We start from the raw sequence: 21708 nt of genomic DNA, 5'->3' as shown, positions 1-21708 counted from the left end.
CTCCACCCCTCAAACGTACAGAAATTTCCCAAACTGAACTTGGCAACCCTATTTCCTTCGCACCCAACAGCCAACCTACCTTTATCTGCCTCTCTGTCTTCAGCCTTCTATATCTACCCTCCTCCCCCACAGCCTCTACCTAGGAAAATTACAGTCTTTCTCCACAGTGGGGACCAAAACAGCTTACATTATTCTCTTTTCCTTTTTATCTGCACAACAACCCTGTGAGGTTGGTTAGGCTGAAAGCATGTGACTTGTCCAAAATCACCGAGTCAGATTCCACCGTAAGCTCTAACTGCTACACCACACTGGCTTTCATAGGGTGGCTGCTGTTGAACAGTTGCAAGCAGCCAAGCCTAGTTGAGTCATGAAAGACAGGTCAAGTCACCTAGAGGGTGCTGCAAGGCCTAGGGTTGCCAAATTGCAGGTGGAACCTGGAGATCCCCCAGAATTACAACTGAACTCTAGACAGCAGCGATTTGTCTCCCTGGAGAAAATGGCTGCTTTGGAGGCTGGACTCTGTGGCATTATATCCACCTGAGGCCTCTCCCTTCCCTAAACCCAGCCCTCCTTAGACTCCACCACACAATCTCTAGGAATTTTACAGCCTGGCACTGGCAACCATTGTCAGGCCTGGCCCTAAGGATCCCTTCATGAAAGGCCAAAATAACAGGCCTGGAGTAAAAGAGGTAGGGGTGAGAAGCTCAGATTATTTAGCCATCCATACTGCAGGAGGAATCCTCCCCAATCCAAGCTCCAGTTCTGCTTGCGCTCCCCCCCCCCTCTGGCTATCAGCCAGTCTTTCTCTCACTGTTGATGCAGCAGAGCCTGGAGTAGATTCCTGTGGCAGCCATTTCAAAAGGTATTGGGAGGGAATTCAACCCCCTCCGGGGTTTGTTTTGTTTTGTTTTGTTACTTTTTGGATTTTTCTGCAGTCCCACGGAATTCCCTGAATCTGTAGAAAAACCTGCTGGGGGAGAGTGTGCCCCCTACCTGCAGAAATAAGTATCCACACACAGAGGGGACTGTTGAGAATTAGATATATAGATTTTTGAGTGAACATCTTACATTTCTTGAAACCAGGTTATACCCACTTCCCACAGATCAGACAGATACTAATAAGTTATTTATATCCAGATCTTCCTTGAAACATATATGGCTCCCAGGCACCTTACACAGCCACATACCATGTAACTTCAGAATAGGTGGGTACAGACTGACGCCCAAACTGTTGAGGAACCAGTATTACTTACTTTTGGTTATTTACTAATAGGGTAAATTGGCCAATGGAAGAAGAAGCAATCATGATGCAATGCAATTTGCAATTCAGTAAGAAAACAAGACAGATCAAAGTTGTTTTGTCTAGACATGTTAACTGCCCACAATTCTTTTTTAGAAGCTGACCTGCCCACATATAACCAGATCTGCTATCTGTGGCACATCAGTTGAGGAAAGGGCAGAGAAATTAGATGTGCCTTCTCTTAAGGCCCAGCTAAACAATACAAGTCCAGTGGGGAATTCCTCCAACTGGACTTACTCTCCCACATACATAGAAGGGCTCACCTAAGAAAGTGCTCCACTGCTTGGAGCACTGAAAGAGGGAAGGAGGGGCTTCAGGCATCCCTCCCTTGCCATTTTCTCCAGAGGAAACAGCCGTGAAGTGGGACTCTGTGCCCCTTCCTAGGGCTGCATCATGTATCCTGCAACCATGTCGATACAGCATTTAGTGGCAAGTTTTAGTACTGGGTATAGTGTGCTGCATGTCTTGTTATGGTGACTGAATTTTTTGTGTACGTTTTAATGTTTCAAATTAGGATAACTTTGAACATGTATTAAATTTTACTATTTTGTAATTCCGTCTTGAGTTTCTCAGACGGAAAGAAAGATGGAACAGAAATGCAATAAATAACCAACCACCTTTACAAAAAGGTTCCCTGTTTGGCTGCCCGGAGTCAATGCTTACTGACTCTAAGCTACTGAGTGATTAAATATACACAAGCTGTTTATAATAACTAGAGACTATCTAGATATCTAATAGCGAAGGGTCCCCAGTGTGTGCGGATACTTATTCCCGCAGATCTGGGGCACCTAGGGGACAAAGAGATCTTTCAGCACTCTTTGGGCAGTCCCCAGGAGTGCAGAAAAATCTTACATGTTTAAAAAAGTATACAGGGGATACTTCAATCCCCCCGCAAAAAAAGACAAACGGCTGATCTACTTACAGATCCCCAGTAGAACACTCAGGAGCCCAAGGGAAGCCGTGCAGCTGCACGCGCTGCGCTAAGAACGCCAAGAGCAGCTGTTGGAGGCACGAGGACAAGCACTCGCAGCTCCAGCCATCCACCCCGCCACCTCAGTAACCGTCACTGCCCCGCAGATCTCTGATTGTATAGGGGGGACTCGATTCGGGCAGAGGCTTCCGAGGCTGCTGTTCTCGCGGAGTACAAGGAGCCTTCTCTCCCCCTCCCTCACGGTACTCAATAACAAAGAAACCCAGGGTCTCAGGAATCAAAGGGGAGGAGAAGCAAGTAAGTGCACGCAGGGAAAGAAATGTGGAACACAGACCTGAGGAGGGGGAGGAGGGGGGAGAATCTGGGTTGGTGGGGCACCCACACACTCTGCGACCCTGACTCCGGTCCAGCCAGACTACAGAGAAAGAGCAAGAGCAGAGACAGTGGGGAGCAGAGACTCAAAGCGGCCTTCCCCAGTCCAGCGCTGGCTGCCTGCCTACCTCTCCTGATGAGAAGTTACCTGATACAGTTACTGTTGCCGCTTGCTCTCTCTCCCCCCCCCTCACCTGTGCCCGGTTTCACTCAGCTAGCCAGCTTGCCTGCTCTGCTTTGCACTCTCACCTGAGGCTCAGCACAGGCCTTAAAGGAGAAGCAGGGAGGTGGAGAAGCCTGGGCGCTCTGCACTCACCTTGTGAACATCTGAAGCAGCAGGCATGAGCCAGGAAGAGAAATTGTGTGTTAATATTTATGTTTGGGATAGCGTTGCCAACCTCCAGGTTCCTGGAGAACATGGCTGCTTTGCAGGGTGAACTCTGAGGTCCCTCCCCTCCCCAAATCCCACTCTCACCAGGCTCCACCCCCCAAATATCCAGGGATTTCCCAACCTGGAGCTGGCAACCCTAGCTTGGGGGCAGAGAGAAAGAGAAAGAAGGGGGTATTGGGTTGGGGAGAGAAAGGAAGAGAAAGAGGGGGAGGGAGGGAAGCAAAGGTGGCAGAATACCCCCTCCCTGCATGTTTCTTGGGTGTCCCCACTTCTGCAAGCCCCCTTTCTTCCCTTCCCTTCCCAGTTTGGTGTAGTGGTTAAGTGTGCGGACTCTAATCTGGGAGAACCGGGTTTGATTCCCCACGCCTCCACTGGCACCTGCTGGATGACCTTGGGCAAGCCATAGTTCTGTCAGAGCTGTCCTTGAAAGGACAGTTCTGGAAAGAGCTCTCTCAGCCCCTCCTACCTCGCAGGGTGTCTGTTGTGGGGAGGGGAAGGGAAAGGAGTTTGTAAGCCGCTCTGAGGCTTTGGCAGGCAGGAGGCTGGGAGAGTGATGGGGGCAGAAAGAGAGAGTGATGGAATGGGGGGGGCAGAAAGAGAGAGAAAGAGTGATGAAGTGGGGAGGCAGAAAAACAAAGAGAATGACAGGTCAGAAGGAGAGAAGAAGTCACATGCATGGAGGAGAAATAGAGTAAGAAAAGGGAGCAGAGGGGAGAAATAGTGTGAGAGAGGTAGGGGGTGTTTAGAGGAAGCAAAGGTGTGACGAATGAGATAACCATACCGAAAGTTTCTTGCAGGTCTTCAGTTGTTATTACTAATCCCCAAAAGTCTTCGAGGATAATCCAGTTACATGGCAGGAGATATTATTATACTCACAGAAGCAAAAGTAGAGAAAGAAATATATACACAATCAAAGAAATATATACACAATCTTACCCCTCCCTCTACTAATAATGGTGGTCTTCCACCATGATCTGTAGTGTGGTCCCCGACTGTTTCAAGTCTACAAGAGGATTCAGATGATGAGATTGTTATAGACCAACCCAAACCTGTCCAACTGTTGGATAACTTCCCCCAGAGCTGTCTTAGAAGTATAACCCACTAACTGATTGAAAAATTACATTAAAGAAATAATCAAGCTATTGAAGCTTGGAAACATTCCCACCAAACCTTTCAATGTGCTGGCCACATGGGATGGACAGAGTTTCCTAGAAAGCTAAAAAAATAGTACTGATAATTAAAAAACAACAACCCTGTTCTCTTACCGTGGTGATAGCCCCAAACCAGAAGAAATGACTCAAAATTCTGCCCACATATGACTAAGTAGTGGTGTAAGCATGACAGTGTGGGAGGGCGGGACAAGAGAGCTGGTTCACTTCTTTAAAAATAAAAAGCAATCGTATGAGGCAAATGATGCAGTGGTGGGGGAAAGGGATATACATCTTACAAACCAAGTGTCAAAATATTAAAAATGAAAGATTCATTAAGCAGTAAGGAATGGCTCTAAGGAGTGATAACCTTGTTAATGTGCCACAATTGGTCAAAAGTAGATCCTTTTAAATCCTACTGACTTCTCCTCCTGATATAAACGATTCCCATGGTGGTAGAGATCGAGCCAGCCATAGATCTGGCTGTATCAACATCCCCTTCCCTTTAAAAATAAAGACCAGGAGAGCATTAACAGCAAACAATAAAATGAACTCTTTTAGATGGGATCAGAAGCTGGAAGCGAGTCACTCATCATAGGTGACCTCACAGGCACTAGCCAATATATGCCAGTGATGCTGGTTTCCCAAAACAAGAAAAGACTGAATGGCCAGAATCAAGGAAATGGAGAAGAAGCCAAAAATGCATTCGTTTTTGAACTGCTGTGACTTGGAGCACTACCTAGAAAACCTCCCCCCCCCCAGCAGCTGTTTTTGTCACCTGAATGTAACCCTTTGAAAATACCGCACCACACCCATTTCCAGTAGTGGAAAGAACTATGCAAATCTATGGGCCCTGCAAGCAACTAAAGCATAAACCTCAGCAGGGGCAACCAGGCTGACAAATTCTTTAATTCGCAAATCCACAACCTGCCTACCTCTTATTGATTTTACTGCATTTATACCCTTGCCCTTTTCCCCAATGGGGGCCCAAAGGAGCTTAGCAGTGGAGCGCTTGCTTGGCATTCAGAAGGCCCTGAGTACCATCCTCGGCATCTACAGTTTAAAAGATGAGCTAGCTGGTGATGTGAAAGACCTCTGCTAGATACCTTGGAGAGCCTCTGCCAGTCTGAGTACCAGAAAAAGGACAGAGGAGGGCAAGCAAGATGATTAGGGGGTTGGAGCACCTTCCCTATGAGGAAAGGCTGAAGAGTCTGGGACTTTTCAGTTCAGAAAAGAGACGACTAAAAGGGGGACATGATTGAGGTTTCTAAGTTCATGCATGGGGTGGAGAGAGTTGACAAAGAGAAATTTTTCACCCTGTCCCCAAATACTAGAACTCGAGGGCATCTAGCGAAGCTGATGGGCAGTAGATTCAGTTCAGACAAAAGGAAATACTTTTTTACACAGAGTGATCAAAACGTGGGATTCACTGCCAGAGAATGTAGGGATAAGTTAACCACAGGCATAGTTAGCTTTAAAAGGGGATTAGATAGAATTATGGCGACTAAAGGGAACCTCCATGTTCAGAGGCCCTAAGCCTCTGAATCCCAGAGCCAGGAGGCAACATCCGAGAAAGGCCTCGGCCTCTATGTCCTGTTGTTGGCCCTCCAGAGATACTGGGTGGCTGCCGTGTGAGACAGGATGTTGGACTATATGGGCCACTGGTCTGATCCAGCAGGGCTCTTCTTATATTCTTAAATTACGAGTAGACAATACTGAACCTGGTGGATCAGTGATCTGATTCAGTATACAGCAGCTTCATGAGTTCATGTGTCCTTTCCTCCAGTTTATCATCTTATGGTACGCAAAGGAGGTTGCCATCATCTGGCAGACAGGAAGAGAATTACAGAGCAATCCTATGCAGAATTCCACCAGTCTCAGCCCAATGGTGTCAATGTTCTTAGACTGCAGTAACTCTACATAGGACTGTGCTACTATTCTTGTATATCGGGCTTCTCTCACCATGGATGTCCCCATTTCCTCTGCAGCCACACTTTGCCTCTAGACTCTTCCTCTTTTTCCAAAAAGAACCCTCCAAAAAGTAAGTAGTGATGCAGACCGGTGCAAGCTGCCTTACGTCAGGGTGTGACCCACATGAGGATCTCGGCAGGTCAGCGGGAGACCAATGCGTTACAGCGGACAAGGTAAGCAGAAACGCTTAGGCAAGGAGATATTCGCACAGAGTTCAAGCAGTGCAAGTGAGTCAGATTCTGAGTCCTGGAATGTATGAACAAAGTCGGTTACATAATTGGGTATAGGACGTGGTAAGATTTGTACCTCTCCTCTGTGGCCGCCCACTGAAAGGTGCTACACTTCCTGCCAAAGTTTCCAACTTTGTTTTTAGCACAAGCCACCCACAAGAACGTTTTGCTTCTATTAGCAAAATCCACTAGCTTGCTGTCCCCTCTCCTCCTTCGAAGAAAGCAACAAGCTCTGTGAAACTGTTGTCTCTCTGCCGAAGTCTCCGCTTTGCCAGATGCACTGAGGACAGCTTGTAGAAAAAGGTCTCACCCTCTTTAATGAGAGGTTTAACGCATGGAAATAGGCAGGTGAAGCTTTTCATGGTACACAGGTAAATCGATAACACCCCCATTCAGGCTGCAGTCACACACTAAATAATACACTTTCAATCCATTTTCCAACTGGATTTTGCCAGTTCGCACAGTGGCCCAATCTGCATCTAGCATTTGCTCTGCTGTTTTACCAAACCCACGCTGGAACAGAAATTCCCCTCTACACTGCATGCCACTTTCACCTTGGTTGATTTTCAGATTTTATGGCAGTGTCCAGACTGCATGCTGCTTTCACTTCGTTTGATCTCTTGGTTTTATGGTAGTCGTCTGCATATATTTATGGTTGTTTTATGGCCATTCAGGGGTGACTCTGCAGTCAGTACGGCATTGGCCCAGGGTATTTGAATGTGGTTTTGAGCCGCATTTTTTTCTGTTCCCGTGTGGGTTTGGTAAAACAGCGGAGCAAATGCTGCATGCAGATTGGACCACAGTAAAATCCAGTTGGAAAGTGCACTAGGAGGAGGAGGAGGAGATTGGATTTATACCCTGCCCTTCACTACCCAAAGGAGTCTCAGAGCGGCTTACAAACTCCTTTCCCTTCCCCTCCCCACAACAGACACTCTGTGAGGTAGGTGGGTCTGAGAGAGCTTTGACAGAAACTGCTCTTTTTCAAGAACAGCTCTGTCAGAACTACAGCTTGCCCAAGGTCATCCAGCAGCTGCAATTGGACAAGTGGGGAATCAAACCCAGTTCTCCCAGGATAGAGTCTGCGGCACTTAACCACTACACCAAACTGGCTCTCAAAGTGGATTGAAAGTGGATTATTTTGTGTGTGTGACTGCAGCCTAAACCTCTATTAAAGGGGAGGAACATTCTTCTCCAGGCCTGTTAAGCAACTCTAAATGGATGCTGCCATTTTGAAGCCGCTCTTGACCACTGGAGAGGTTTTAATTTGGCACTGTTCTGAGAAGTGGGTAAATATATACAATGAATTGGTCCCGAGTCGCCCACCATCCAACTGTTTGTTTGCAGAACATCCTCTTGTTACTTTCAGCATCCTGAATAGATCAGAGCAAGCTTGTCTGAGTTTGTGGGCTAAGCCAGGTTGGCCACGGTCAGTGCTTGGGCAGGAGACAGCTAAGGAAGGTTGAGGTTGCTATGCAGAGGAAGGCAAGGACAAACCACCTCTACTGTACTCTGGTCTTGAACACTCCATTGGGTTTGCATTTCAACAACACATTTCTTCTTCTTCTTGCTACTGTCAAGAAGCCACGTTCTCCAAGCACAGATCCCAATTAGATGCTTTGCTTTGGCCAACAAGTCACTTATCACTAAGTATTAAAGTTAAATCAGTAGTCAAAATGAAGCCTGGATTTGGTGGCTCCCATGAGCATAGCTAGAAACAGGGCTATTTTGGGGCAGGAACGCACAGGAACGGAGTTCCGGCTGGCTTCAGAGTTGGCCACACCCACTACAGCCAAAACCTCTGCATGTGTGGCTACAGAGGGAAGGCCTGGAGAGTGACCCCCCCCCGGCGACTCTGAGTTGGGTGGGCCAGTGGGCCCTCCGGAAGGATCAGGGAGGCATTTAAATGCCTCCCTGTGCCTTCCCTAGCCTGTCCAAGGGCCGGCTTGGCTGGGGTCCCCACAGCTGCGGGGCACCCGGGCAAGTCAAGGGAAGGCATGGGTGTGGCCTAATATGCTAATGAGCTGCACTGTCAGGGTGTGGCCTAATATGCTATTGAGTTTCTGCTGGGTGTGGCCTATTATGCTAATGAGTTCCTGCTGGGGTTTTTCTACAAAAAAAGCCCTGGCTAGAAAGCTATTAAGAAATCCCTGGGGGCATATCCAAACTGTAAGCTTACATCAGTTTCAAAGCCATTTAAAAGCCATTTAAAAAGCAGGCTCGTTTATTTTAAAACATACCGTAATTATTCATCAAGCTAAACACAAAGTATTCTCACAATAGCTTCAGTAGTCTAATCATAGTAATGCAAACATATTTTCCACATCAGACCTTGGTCCACAATCTGGCCCTCATGCTTTCCAGAAAATGACGCACGGAGGAAGGAAAGTCTGAACTCTAAAATTCTCTCAGGCTAATAAAATATGCTACTTTCATTTCTAAAAATTCAGCTTCCTGTCATCGTAACCAGCAAGTTTTAAACATCTGTTACCAAAGGTTCTCTTCAAAGTCTAGCAGCTGCTGGAAAAAAATGCGAGGTTAAAAAAAAAAAAAAGTTCTCACTTCCTGATAAATCTCTTGGCTATTTTTAACAATAATATTCCCATTCTGGGAATGCGTAATCTTTTATAGCATAATATTCCCAGTCTAGGAATGCGTAATCTGTCATAGTATAAACAACCCACAAAATCTTTACCTCAACAATTATATCACATTTTATGCCTCTTTAACTGTCACGGCTCCTACCAGAGAATGTTGGGAATTGTAGTTTGGTGAGGGGGCTGAGCATTCTCCAGCAGAGATCCCCATCCCCCATCACTGTAGTTCCCTGAAGGAACGAAATGACAATTACACCACTGATTTCCCAACCCTGCCCCCTCCCCCCCCCCCCCCCCTTTTTATTTCTAAAATAATGTACATCCTTAATTAGCAGGAAAGATCCTGCAGTGAGTAGCCTGACACAGGGTTGGAGGTGGAGTGGCTCTGTATGTCAGAGAGGGTATACAGTCCAGTAAAATTGAAAATGTAAGAGAAATAGATTTGCTTACAGAAATGCTATGGGTGGAAATAGTGTGCCCAAAAGGAAGCTTAACTTTGGGTCTTTGTTATCATTCACCAGATCAAAGCTTAGAGGATCGCTTGAAGTGATTGGCTTGTTACTTCCTGGGCTAGCAATACTATTGGATGGATTTGGATCCTAGCCCAGGACGAAGCTTAACATTACATTTCAGCTAGATATTTCACATGTCATGCATTCAAGGCAACTTTGAATACACTACAATTACAAAGAAAACTACACCTTGTACTCTTAATAATACTGAAGTAGTATTTCATTCATACCACATCTGAAGGCTGTAGTTACAATAAACCCTTTGTCTCCTTTTGTCCTCTCAACAACCCCATGAGGTTGCTGTAGATTTTCCGGGATGTGTGGCCGTGGTCTTGGCATTGTAGAACCTGACGTTTCGCCAGTAACTGTGACTGGCATCCTCAGAGGTATAAACACAGAAAGATGGAATACCATGAGGCATTTATTTATTTATTTATTTACTGAGATTTCTATCCCGCCCTACCCTGCAAGGTAGGATAAAGTAGTGTGGTAAGACACTTAACAATAGCTAACGGCAGCAAATTCAAAATGTTACATGTTCCAATGTGATACAGTCTGCTCTCACGACTGTACCACCTCAGACAGTGTATATGTGTAGTCGTTCTCTGAAAGCACCTTCATGCCACATCAAAATTTAACCATTACTCTGTGGTAGCTAATTTGAACATACTTTAAAACACACCACCACTCCCCACTCAAAAAAACCCTCAAGACAGTAAAGTTTCATGAGAAGAACTGCACCATATTGAAGGACGCAGCACTAACTTGACTCCAAATAAAGATTTAAACGGCAGCGTCTCTTTTCTATGTCCTGTCATCTGTACTCTGCTTTTCTCTTTAAATTCACCCTGACAATTACTAATGTAATGATAATCTCCGTTTGACTCACTACTATTTTAATAAAGTTGTTTCGATGGACATTTTACTCTGTGTTTTGAAAAAGGTAACTTGATTGGATTTACTCTTATCACTGAACCACTCAGATGTAATTGCTGTGATAAGGGGAAGGCAAGAAGGGGGGGAAAGCAAAAACTGACTGAGATGGGCACAGAACCAGTTGGAGATTCTCACCTTAAAACATACGAACGCACACACATTTTCTTTGTACAGAATTGCAATCCCGATACCAAGAATAAAAGAGTGGTTAAAATTTGGATGACTTTAGGGCATTTTTTTAGGCATTTTTTAATGTGCCCACAGCCTTGGATTAAACATGGTATAAATAAATACACACAAGGGTCATTTCCTGAGGGAGCACACAGGAGTGGAGCTCTGTCAGTAAGGAGCCCAGGGGGCGGGCACATGCAACAACAAGCCCTGCCCCCTGCTCCCAGCAGCCCTCAGTCAGGCTACGAGGAGCAAGAAGCAGCCAGGTAAGTTGCAGAGCCCCCCCCCCCAGCCCGCCTTCAGGTACAAGCTCTCCCTCCTCTGTGAGGGCAGATCTGCGCGTTCCCCCCCCCCAATAGTTAGCAATCCAAAACAGTCCAGTGGAGGCTGAGCGGTGGGTGTTGCCTTGTGACACACTTCCGGTGATGTCAGGGGGTGTGGCATATGCAAATAAGTTATGTGAATAAGTTATGCTAATGAGCTCCTGCACCTCTTTTTCTACGAAATGACCCCTGAATACACACATGCAGAGTGGGAAAAGAAAGAACTTTCTGTTGCAATCCAGATACCAAGAATAAAAGAGTGGTTAAAATTGTTTGATCTTTACTGTTTGCCTGTATCAGAATACAAGTGTTGTGGCTTTCAGCTAGCTCCTTAATGGGCCTTCAAAACCTTTTTTCAGTCTCACAAATCAAAACACCAGTCCTGTTTCCCTAGGGTTGCCAGATCTGGGTTGGGAAATACCTGGAGATTTTGAGGGCGGAGCCTGGGAAGGGGGGGGGCCTCAGCAGGATACAATGCCATAGATGCCACCCTCCAAAGCAGCCATTTTCTCCAGGAGAACTGATCTCTACTTTCTCTATCTCTATTGTCTGGAGATAGATCAAGATTGATAGCTGTCTTAGTCTCTCTGTAACACTAGAAAAGAGCAAGAGTTGAGTAACAGCAGCACTTTAAAGACTAACAAAATTTGTGGCAGGGGATGAGCTTCTTTCATGAGTCACTGCTCCCTTCCTCAGATACATCTAGAATGTGAGTCCATTCATCCTTATGACTCGGGGAGTGGAGTGATTTCAGACGCCAAACGACAATAGCAGCCAAATGACAACAGCAGTTAAATGACAATAGCAGGCATGATTGGATTAGGTGTGAAATGTAGAGGCATGGAGAAATCTGCGCTTGTAGTGAGACAGGAAACCTAGGTCTGGATTCAGTCCAGGAGTTTGCATTGTCTTGAGCTTCATTATCAGTTGCAATTCAGCAGTCTCTCTTTCTAATCTCACTTTGAAATTCCTCTGTAAGAAAACTGCTACTCTTAGGTCAGCAGCTGGATGTTCTGGAAGGTTAAAATGTTCCCCTACTGGTTTTTGAATGCTGTGGTTTCTAATGTCAGACTTATATCCATTTATTCTTTGTTTTAGGCACTGGACAGTTTGTTCAATATAGAGGGTGGAAGGGCATTGTTGACTCACGAAAGCTCATGTCCTGACACAAATTTTCTTAGTCTTTAAAGTGCTACTGGACTCTTATTGTCTGAAGATCAGTTGTAACAGCAGGAGATGTCCAGGCCCCACCTGGAGGTTGGCAACCCTATGTTTCCCTTTCCTCTAATCACTACAGCATCGGTCTTCAATTTCCTTCAACCTAGGGTGGACTGCTTCAATGGCATCACTAACACTCCTACCATGTTTTTTTTTTAATGACGCTCTTACTAAGAGAAAGAAGGAAATAGAAAAATAACTTTTTTAAAAAACATGAAAACTGCATTTTATATTGCTGGTCAGGGTTAAAGACTGGTCTGTATTCATTTATTAATGGAGAGCCAGTTTGGTGTAGTGGTTAAGTGCGCAGACTCTAATCTGGGAGAACCGGGTTTGATTCCCCACTGATCATATTATCCTAAACAGTTTCAGAGGGTAACCATGTTGATCTGCAGTAGAACATCTAGATTCGAGTCCATGGGAACCTTGTAGGCTTGTGCGTGTCAAGTGTCAAGTCACTTCCAGTTTGGTGTAGTGGTTAAGTGTGCGGACTCTAATCTGTGAGAACCGGGTTTGATTCCCCACTCCTCCACTTGCACCTGCTGGTGTGACCTTGGGTCAGTCACAAGCTCTGGCACAGTTGTCCTTGAAAAAGAGCAGTTTGTGTCAGAGTTCTCTCAGCCCCACCCACCTCACAGGGTGTCTGTTGTGGGGAGGGGAAGGGAAAGGAGTTTGTAAGCCGCTCTGAGACTCCAAGTGAAGGGTGGGGTATAAATCCAATCTCTTCTTCTTCTTAATTTTAAATGCTTCCGCCCTGCTTCTAACTGCATTTGAAGCCACTTTCAACACTACACTGAAGTACCAATGAAACCAGTTTTGGCAGAACTTCCACCCAACCAAGAATTGCTCAGATTTGGTCCAGCAAAGCCCAGACAACCAGACTGAGCAAAACACCTGGGGTGCCCACTAGATATTGTCCATCAAGATCAGCCACCCAATGCCAGACAAAACAAGATCATTTCAGACAATCTGTAGCATCTAATCAGCGAAGGCAGGGATGGATCTGCGGGTTCAGACTGCCAATCCATTCTGTGCACGCTCCCCCGTGTTCAGACTTCTGGCCATGCGCAATGAACGCGCGAAGAACTGAAAACGCCACTTGTGATGTGGTGCCTTTTTAACCCAGCTCCAAGTCGTCCTACGATGGGATGAGTATATACCTGGGGAATGCCTGACAGATGTGGCTGTATGACTGTGCCCATCTGAACTGGAAGCGAGGGGTGGCTATGTCAGGCCAAACTGCTCCTGTGATCACACCCTGAGACTAACCTACATCAAAGGGTAGTTGTGAAGATAAAATGGAGGAGAGGAGAATGATGTAAGCTGCTTTGGAGTCCCTGTTGAGGACAAAGGCAGGGAATAAATGAAGTCTATTTATTATTATTGTTTCGACTTACTATACCGTCCTAACCCCGAAGGGTCTCTGGGCGGTTTACAGGGTATGTTCTAAGAACTATTCAATCCCTAACTAAGGCCACATGATATAGGGGTGGGGATTTCCTACCTGCACCCTAGTGGTGGGCCTGTTGTAGCTTTCTGGCTTGGCTTTTCCCTCCCTTTTTTTTCTTCTCCCGGCGATCTCTGGCCTCTCCCTGGGCCGACTGCTTCGTTGGTGGGACCATTTCTGGCGCACGGCCCATGCTTGCTTCCGGCCTCGGCTCAGTCCTATTCAGCTCCGCCGCGCCTACAATGCACGTCATCGTGCGTCTTCTTGGTCTCCGCCGCAGTCGTCTGCCGCTTGATGTTGCAACAGCCGCCAGGGATCGCTCTGCCAGTTCTCGCCTCCTCCGCGCCTCGCCATCCAGGCTCCGCCGCCGCCGATGTTCTCGCCGATGTTGCCGCCGCTGGCGCCACCACCACGCACCTCACTGGAGGAGGAGGGTGCCCCCCACCCATCTAAGGGTGGGTACCGATTTGCCTACTCGCTTGATTTTAATTGCTTTCGGGCCACTGGGTGGGCGGGAGCTGGGACTCGGGCCAGGAGCTCACCCCGGCTGTGGTGGATTCTCGAACAGCCATAGTGGCTGTTCCTAGTTGTTACCGGCAGGCGTTTAACCGGTACCCAGATACCAATAAAACCCAGATATTATTCCCTTTCTTTCTCTTCACCTAGCACACGGGTCACCGAACTTTTAATGAGAGTTTCTTCTGAGTAATGAAAAATATCCCAAACTACCCCCTACTCCCAAACTGGCCTGTTACCAAGTTTTGTCCTGTCCTACAGCACTGTATGTCCTGACATGGATGACCCAGGCTGACCTGCTCTCTTCAGATCCTGGATGCCAAACGGGGCTTGCCCCCCAAGCGGCCATAAATCAGCTGTGACCTGCCGGCACTTCCCACCACCAGAAACAGAACAGGGACTAGGAAGAGGACCAGGAATGAAGCTACCGGCTAAGCAGCACAGAGGAAAAGCCCTATGAAGTAAACGCTTTAAAAATATATATATTAAAAGCCTAGAGCAGATCTTTTCAACACCATTTCCTGGGTCTTCCAGAAGAGCGTTTTCCGAGTGTCCCAACCAAAAAGCTGGGTTGTAAACTCTGTCAAAGCAGGTCCCAGGCTTTTACAGTTTCATCTATTTGTGCATCCTCAGTTGTTGTTTTTAAATGGGTCACCCTTTATTGCTTTCTGGTTCCCTATCTTGGAATATTTACAACAATTTGAAGATATCCCAAAAGAAATAGATACTTTCCACCTCTGGTAACGTGTAATCAAGTATTGGTACTAAATATGTTTTGAATGTGTTTACTGAAACACCAACTATCCACTAAAGTTATAACTGTTGAAAGCTGAAAGTTTATAATTGTATCCTGTGTATATTATTGTATAAATCTATGTAGTTATCTGTTTACCCTTTATTGCATAATTCCAAAATAAGACCATCTTAGAAGTTTTTATGTACTTAATACACCACTGTGTATATGTATGTTATAATGTTACGAAGGCAAAACTTAATAAAATATATTGTATAAATGGGTCACCTTGCCGAGTAAATTTGGCCTCGTGAGTCACCATACCTAAAAGGCTGAGAGAGCCACTGTTCAAGAAGAACTCATGAGCTATTCTGCAGCAGCTAGTAAACTGCTGGGAACTCATGAGCTACCTGCTGGAAACCCCTGACCCAGAGAGATTTTGCTAATCCTCTCATACCACCACCACCCACTCGATGAAAAGGGTCTTACTCATCACCTTCAGCATCTCTTTGTTGTTATCCCCACGGCTGCTTGTTCCTGTTCAAAAGACATGATTCTGTTTGCGCTATTCTCACTGTGTTCAAATGTCTTCCCCTTTATCCCACTACAATATGGACTTAGCGCAACATCTCTGACTGCTGAACGCTCCCTAGGACTCGCAGACTACTCAGCATTTATACAGGGCATCTTCACGCTGTAATCCTTACAACAGCCACGCAAGGCTGAGCATGATTATCCTGACGTTGCAGGAAGGAACGGGGGAACCAAGACTGAGAGAGCCTCAAATCACAGCCAAAATGAGATTTGCGTCACAGAGATTCTGATTTGTAATTTAGGATTGCATACTTAGCCACTTTGCAACACCAGCTTTGGTTTAAAAAAAACCAAAAACCCTCTGTAGAAAGAATATAGACATGTAAAAAAATTGCCTGGCAGAATCCGATCAAGAACTATCTGAGCTCAGTGCCTTGTCTCCAACAGCACACGGCGACAGGTTGTTGGGCTTTTTTTTAAGCCACCAGAAAAGCAAACTCTTGGGAAACGAGGATCACTTACTACTATTCAAAGTCCACCAATCATAGAGGTAGCTGTGTTAGTCTGCAGCAACGAACTAAAACAGGAGTATTGTGAGACCATAAAGTCTATCAGAGTCGCGTCTATCCCACTGGCTGAATGTAAGCTGATGCTGGAATCAGTTTTGTTTAATGTGCCACAGAACTCCAGATTTCTTTTGCTGTGGAGTTTCCACAGAGCCCCAACACAAAGCATTAATTGATGCCGCTGATCTCACTGCACCTATGGATCTGAGTCTATATATTAATCTTTGTTCAGCGGACTCCTATACGATACAGCTGCGGCCATCGCGTGCATAATTTGACCTTTTATCTTATTTTGTTAAAAAAAAATTGTTTTACATTTTGTTTCCTGTCTGGTCAGGGGGTACACATACCTCTACCTGTTTAAGCTACCTCTTTAGCCCTGCCACAGTGAACATCAGTACAACCCACATCGCATGTACATGCATAGATCTGTTGTAAGAAACAACCAACATGCATTCATTTACAAGTGAAACCAAGGACCCGTCCCTGTATAAATGTGGGGTTTCGATCACAAGTGCAGCTGAATGTAACGTGAGAATTACTCAACACACACATACAAAGCACAATCAAGTGTACACCGCACATAGATTTAACACGTGTTCGGGCATTCGTATCTGAGGAAGTCAGGTCCATGAAACCTCGACTGTATTATGTTTCCTATCAGTAGAAAAGAGCAAGAGTCCAGTAGCACCTTAAAGACTAACAAAATATGTGGCAGAGGATGAGCTTCCATGAGTCACTGCTCATTTCTTCAGCTAGCCTTCAAGATGCTACAAGGTTCAGCCACTTTCTGCTGCCCCTAGTGGAATTCCCCTTTTTGCAAACACACATTGCTTGTTTACCAGTGGAGGATCTCATTAGATCTCAGACGTTAAGCAGGGTGATCCTGGCTAGTATTTGGATGGGAGACCTCCAAGGAATACCAGGGTCACGACACAGAGGCAGACAATGGCAAACCACCTCTGAATGCCTCTTGCTTTGAAAACCCTACAGGGTTGCCATTGGTCAGCTGTGACAGGCTGATAGTTACACCATATAACCGGGGCTGATAATCACTTCATATGTAACTGTACCTGTCCAACCAGACTTTTAAAACTATTTTAGTCCAGAATCGGTTATTTTAAGCAGTCAGAGCGGTCTGTTTTGTGGTCTTTTTTATGTCGGACCAGGGTTTCTAATACTGGATTCCACTTAATATCTTTTATTGTTTTCTTTTGAACAAAGTTTGAGTCCAGTGGCACCTTTAAGACCAGCCAAGTTTTACCCTGGGGATACGCCTTCGTGCGCAGCAGGCACACTTCCTCAGATACACAAAAGCTTACACCCAGAATAAAACTTGGGTCTTAAAAGTGCCACCGGACTCAGAATGTTTTCTGCGGCTTCAGACCAGCACGGCTGCCCAGTGCCCCCCTGAATTGTTTGGTTATCTTAATACGGTGTCTCAGGCAGGTTCCTGGAAACACCGCATGTATTTTTTCCCTCTAAATGAACTGCAATCTTGCATAGGCAAAAGCAACAACAAAAAAAGGCTCCAGCGGCAGTTTAAAAGATGTTTCTTGCTGCGTTCGATGCGCCTCCGTGTTTAAGGCGCTACACGACTTGGCCACTCTTCACCACCATCCCTTTCCCCAGCTGCTTCTCAGGGAGCGCATTTCAGTCCCTTTCCCCATTTATTTTGGCACAGACACCCCCAAACTGGAGATCTTTCCCGTTGCTCACCCCCTCGGCTCCCACCCCTCAAGGCGACTCCAAACAAACCCCCTTTCGCGGTACCTTCAAGCCAGGCGGTCTCTCCCCGCTTGCTCGCAGAGCCCTCCGAGAAAGCCTCGAACCGCCCCCCGCGGTTTTGGGTAAATCCACACCAAGCGCTCCGACCTTCTTCACCAGCGGCAACCCCCGCGTCCAGCAAGCCTTTGGGCTTTTGTGGCCACACGCGAGAGAAGCGTGCGACTGAGGAGCCGGAGCGGGAAGGAAGGAAAAGGGTTCTGTGCGACGGAGAGGCTGCTGGCGTCACAGAGGCACTGAAGCACAAGTGAAAGTTTCTTTTCTTGAAATAAAAGGTGCGAGAGGCAGGAAGAGGGAAGGGCGCTGCGCAGACCGGAGGCGTGTGACTTGCAGGCCAGGGTTGCCAACTACAGGCTGGGAAATTACTGCGGGGGGGGACGGGGACGGGGACGGACTAGCTAGGGGCGGGACTTCAGCGGGGCATAATTGTTGGGACAGGGTGGAAGCCGGAACAGCAGTGGTCCCTCTAAGCTGAGTTAGTGTGAGCCAGCTCACAGTTTTGTAGCCTCCGGCTCACACATTTTTTGTCTTCGCTCAGGAAGGAGGGCTCCAGAGCACACTAATTTATGCAGTAGCCAAATCACCTGCTCACAACTTTAATGTTGGCAGCTCAGAAAGTAGAATTTTTGCTCACAGGACTCCACAGCTTAGAGGGAGCATTGCGGAGCAGGCCCAGGAACGGGCATTAAGCGATCAATAGTAAGGCAAAAAAGCAGTGGGGGGGCATTACAGACGCTGGAGAATAATATTTTAGAAAAGAAAAGGTGGAACTCTTGCGCTTTTATCAACCGTTCCAGGCCAAAATGCCTCCTGAAGGTGCAAAATATAGTTCTGTCAAAAAACAGTGGGATGCTGTAATGTACTGGGTTCAAGACACATAGTCCAGTGATTTCAGCTCATAATTTATTAGTAGGCAAAAACTGAGACAAGGAAGCAGGACCCCGGGGGTCTGCTTATATGTTGGTCCATGCCACACCCAACAAACACACCCCACACCTGTGATAGGTTTATTTACAGTGCACCAATAACCTTAGATGTCTTTGCAGATCTAGGCTGACCTATTGGTCCGTTTTAGGATCCTAGGAGTCTATTGTTTCCGGTCGCAAAGCTTTGCTAGTTCGCTTGACCACGTGAGCACCCAACCGTGTGCGTGGTCCTTTGTTAGTACATAACATATGCATTACAGATACTCCAGAACAAAAATTTAAAAAAGAAAACACAGAACTCTCGTGCTTTGATTAATCCTTTCCAGGCCAAAATGCCTCCGGAACAGGCCAGAATGGGCATTAAACAAACAACCGCACTGCAAAAAACAACAACAACAACAACAACCAGCGGAATGCATTACAAACACTCAAGAACAATATTTTAGGAGAGAAAACGCTGAACTCTCAAGCTGTTATTAACCCTTTCCCAGCCAAAATGCCTCTGGAACACCCTGGAACAGGCGGGAACAGGCATTAAGCAAACAACAGTATTGCAAAAAACAGTGAGATGCATTACAGACACTCGAGAACAATGTTTTAGAAAAGGGCACATGGAACTTTCACACTTTTGTTAATTCTTTCCAGACCAAAATGCCTCCAGAACACCCCAGAACAGGCATTAAACAAACAATTGTACCACAAAAAACCCCAGTAGGACGCATTACAGACACTGAAACGCAATATTTTTAGAAATAAAAATGTGGAGCTCTCACACCTTTATTACCTGTTTCCAGGCCAAAATGTCCTCCAGAAATCCACAGAACAAGCTGGAACAGGCATTGAAAACATAAATAGCATTAGTAAAAACAGTGGGATGTGCTATATGCACTCCAGAAGAATATTTGGGAAATCAGAACACAAAAATAGCCTAACACCACCCTTTGGACCAAAGACCCTTGGATCATCTGGATCCCACAGCCTCAATGGAAAGTCCTATCCCTGAAGGCTCAGCATCCAGCTGTTGTGCAGATGCCTGCTCCTGAGGATCTGTAGTCTACTCCAGGATCCACTGCCAAAGCCAGAACAGCTCTGGCTGTCCCTCCAGGTCAGCGGCACACTGGGAACATTCCTTATAAGTTACCTGGCCAGTCTGCCCCTGGCCAACTGTATGATGTATCATAGAGCCTAGGAGAAACTAAAGTCCTAGAGTGATATCACATCCCCACGGAGCTCCCCTCACCAAACTCTGCCATCTCCAGGAATTTCCCAAACTGGAACTGTCAACTCTAGTAGGACTTGGAAGACCCAAGCCAAACTCCCACTTGGCTCTGACGCTCACTGGGTAACCTTGGACTGGTCTCTGCCTCTCAACCTAACCTACCTCACAGGTTTGTTGTGACGATAAAAAAGAAGAGGTACACTGATGTACTGCACCATGGACAATGTGATTAAAGATGATGGCGGATAGATAGCATTATCCAGAGGGTTTATGTGGTTTCCATTTAATGGATAAGAACAGTGTTGGGAGAGAGATCAGTTAGTTAAAATGCAGACGAAGAAAGAGATGAGAAAAGAATTAAAAGAGTTCACGGATATGTTGGGCTACACTGAATTGTCCCCTCTCTAATTGGGCCACTTACCACCTGCTACCAAAAGCCACCATGGGAGCTCAGACAAATGTTTTCACACACACTAAGAGTCCGATCAGACAGCTCTTTAGATCCGCACGAGGCACAATTGCCTCACAGATCTAAAGGTAATGTCCAGACACAAACATCTGGGAAACGTCCCTCTTCCGTGGGCATCCCGTTTAGCCACGCTTCGGAGCCGTACTTAAAAGATAGCACTTTAAATCTGGGGTTTTCGGTTACCTGCGGGACAACTGCGGACTTTCACCCGTCTGATCATTCCACTAGCGCGCAATCCTCCCATTGAGGTGGTCTGACGTCACACCATCCTGAGTGGGCGCCATTTAAAAAAATCTCAACACATGCGCGGATCAACAAGGATGCGCTGTGACGCCTATGCGCATGTGCAAAAAGGTTTTTTTAGAAACCACTGCGCGCCTCCTTCAACAAGGACACACTGTGATGCCTATGCGCAAAAAGTTTTTTTAAAAAACCCCACCGTGAATGCCTCCTTCAGTGGATGCCATCTAGACACTCCACAATGGAGGCAGCGCACGGTAAGGCGATTCACCAGGGGGATGTCTGGTCGTGCTACGATGGATTAAAAAGATTGGGATAAAATTCAAACTGGCATAATGGCGGGATTAGCTGCCCGTCTGAACGCACCCCAACGATGCTTTCACACATGCTAAATAATGCCGTTTCAATCCACTTCAACAACAGTTTGCAAGTGGATTTTGCCATTTCACACAAAAATCCAGTTGCAGGGTGCATTGAAAGTGGATTGAAAGCGAGTTTAATGTGCGTGAAAGTGATATAAATAATGCACTTTCAAAGCACTTTGCGACTGGATTTTACTGTGACCATTTCCGCAGTAATTAAATTCCCCACATTGACATTTTTAAAACTGCACGTTATGTGAAATTTTCCGCAGTAGACTTTTCCCCATCAGGCGCAAACCAGAAGTTTTTTCCTTCTTACCCTGCATGTTCAGAGTCCCCAGTTTTAGCGAGTTCTGAAAATGTGAAAAAATCTACTGCAGAAAATTTCACATAATGCACAATTTTAAAAACATCAGTGCAGGGAATTTCATTATTGCGGAAATGGTCTGTGTGAAAAGGCAAAATCCACTTGCAAACAGTCGCTGAACTGGATTGAAACAGCAATATTTTGCATGTGTGAAAGTTTGTCCCCCTATCTCCCAGATGCAACCCAACAATCGTACAGTCCTACCCTGCCTATGATCAGACTCCTGTTGATAAAAACACCAGGCAGGAGTTGCAGGACCTGTTAGTTGTGCACCCTTGACCAGCTGAGAGAGGAAAGGGTCTCACTGAGTTGGAATGAAGATTCTGCCCCTCCCCACAAAAAAAGGTTCATCTCCAAACCTGCACACGTCCATTTCAGTTTTTAAAGGTTCAATTAATTAAATGCTAAGCTGTAACCTAAGAAACATGAAACTCCAACCCAGCCAAA

General features: G+C 46.1%; 1 protein-coding gene across 1 annotated transcript in view; it reads right to left on the bottom strand.

Moving 5' to 3' along the window:
• Positions 1-17816, bottom strand: part of STAT6 (signal transducer and activator of transcription 6, interleukin-4 induced) — a 100758-nt gene extending 82942 nt beyond the window's left edge. Inside the window, exon 1 of the mRNA XM_015423330.1 lies at positions 17667-17816. The gene's annotated coding sequence lies outside the window, so the exon portion shown is untranslated. The remainder of the gene's footprint in view (positions 1-17666) is intronic.
• Between the last annotated feature and the right edge of the window lie 3892 nt (positions 17817-21708).

Source organism: Gekko japonicus, unplaced genomic scaffold (genome assembly GCF_001447785.1).
Source record: "Gekko japonicus isolate JY-2015 unplaced genomic scaffold, Gekko_japonicus_V1.1 scaffold1492, whole genome shotgun sequence".
NCBI classification, from domain to species: domain Eukaryota; kingdom Metazoa; phylum Chordata; class Lepidosauria; order Squamata; family Gekkonidae; genus Gekko; species Gekko japonicus.
This window is presented reverse-complemented; position numbering and strand designations above follow the sequence as displayed.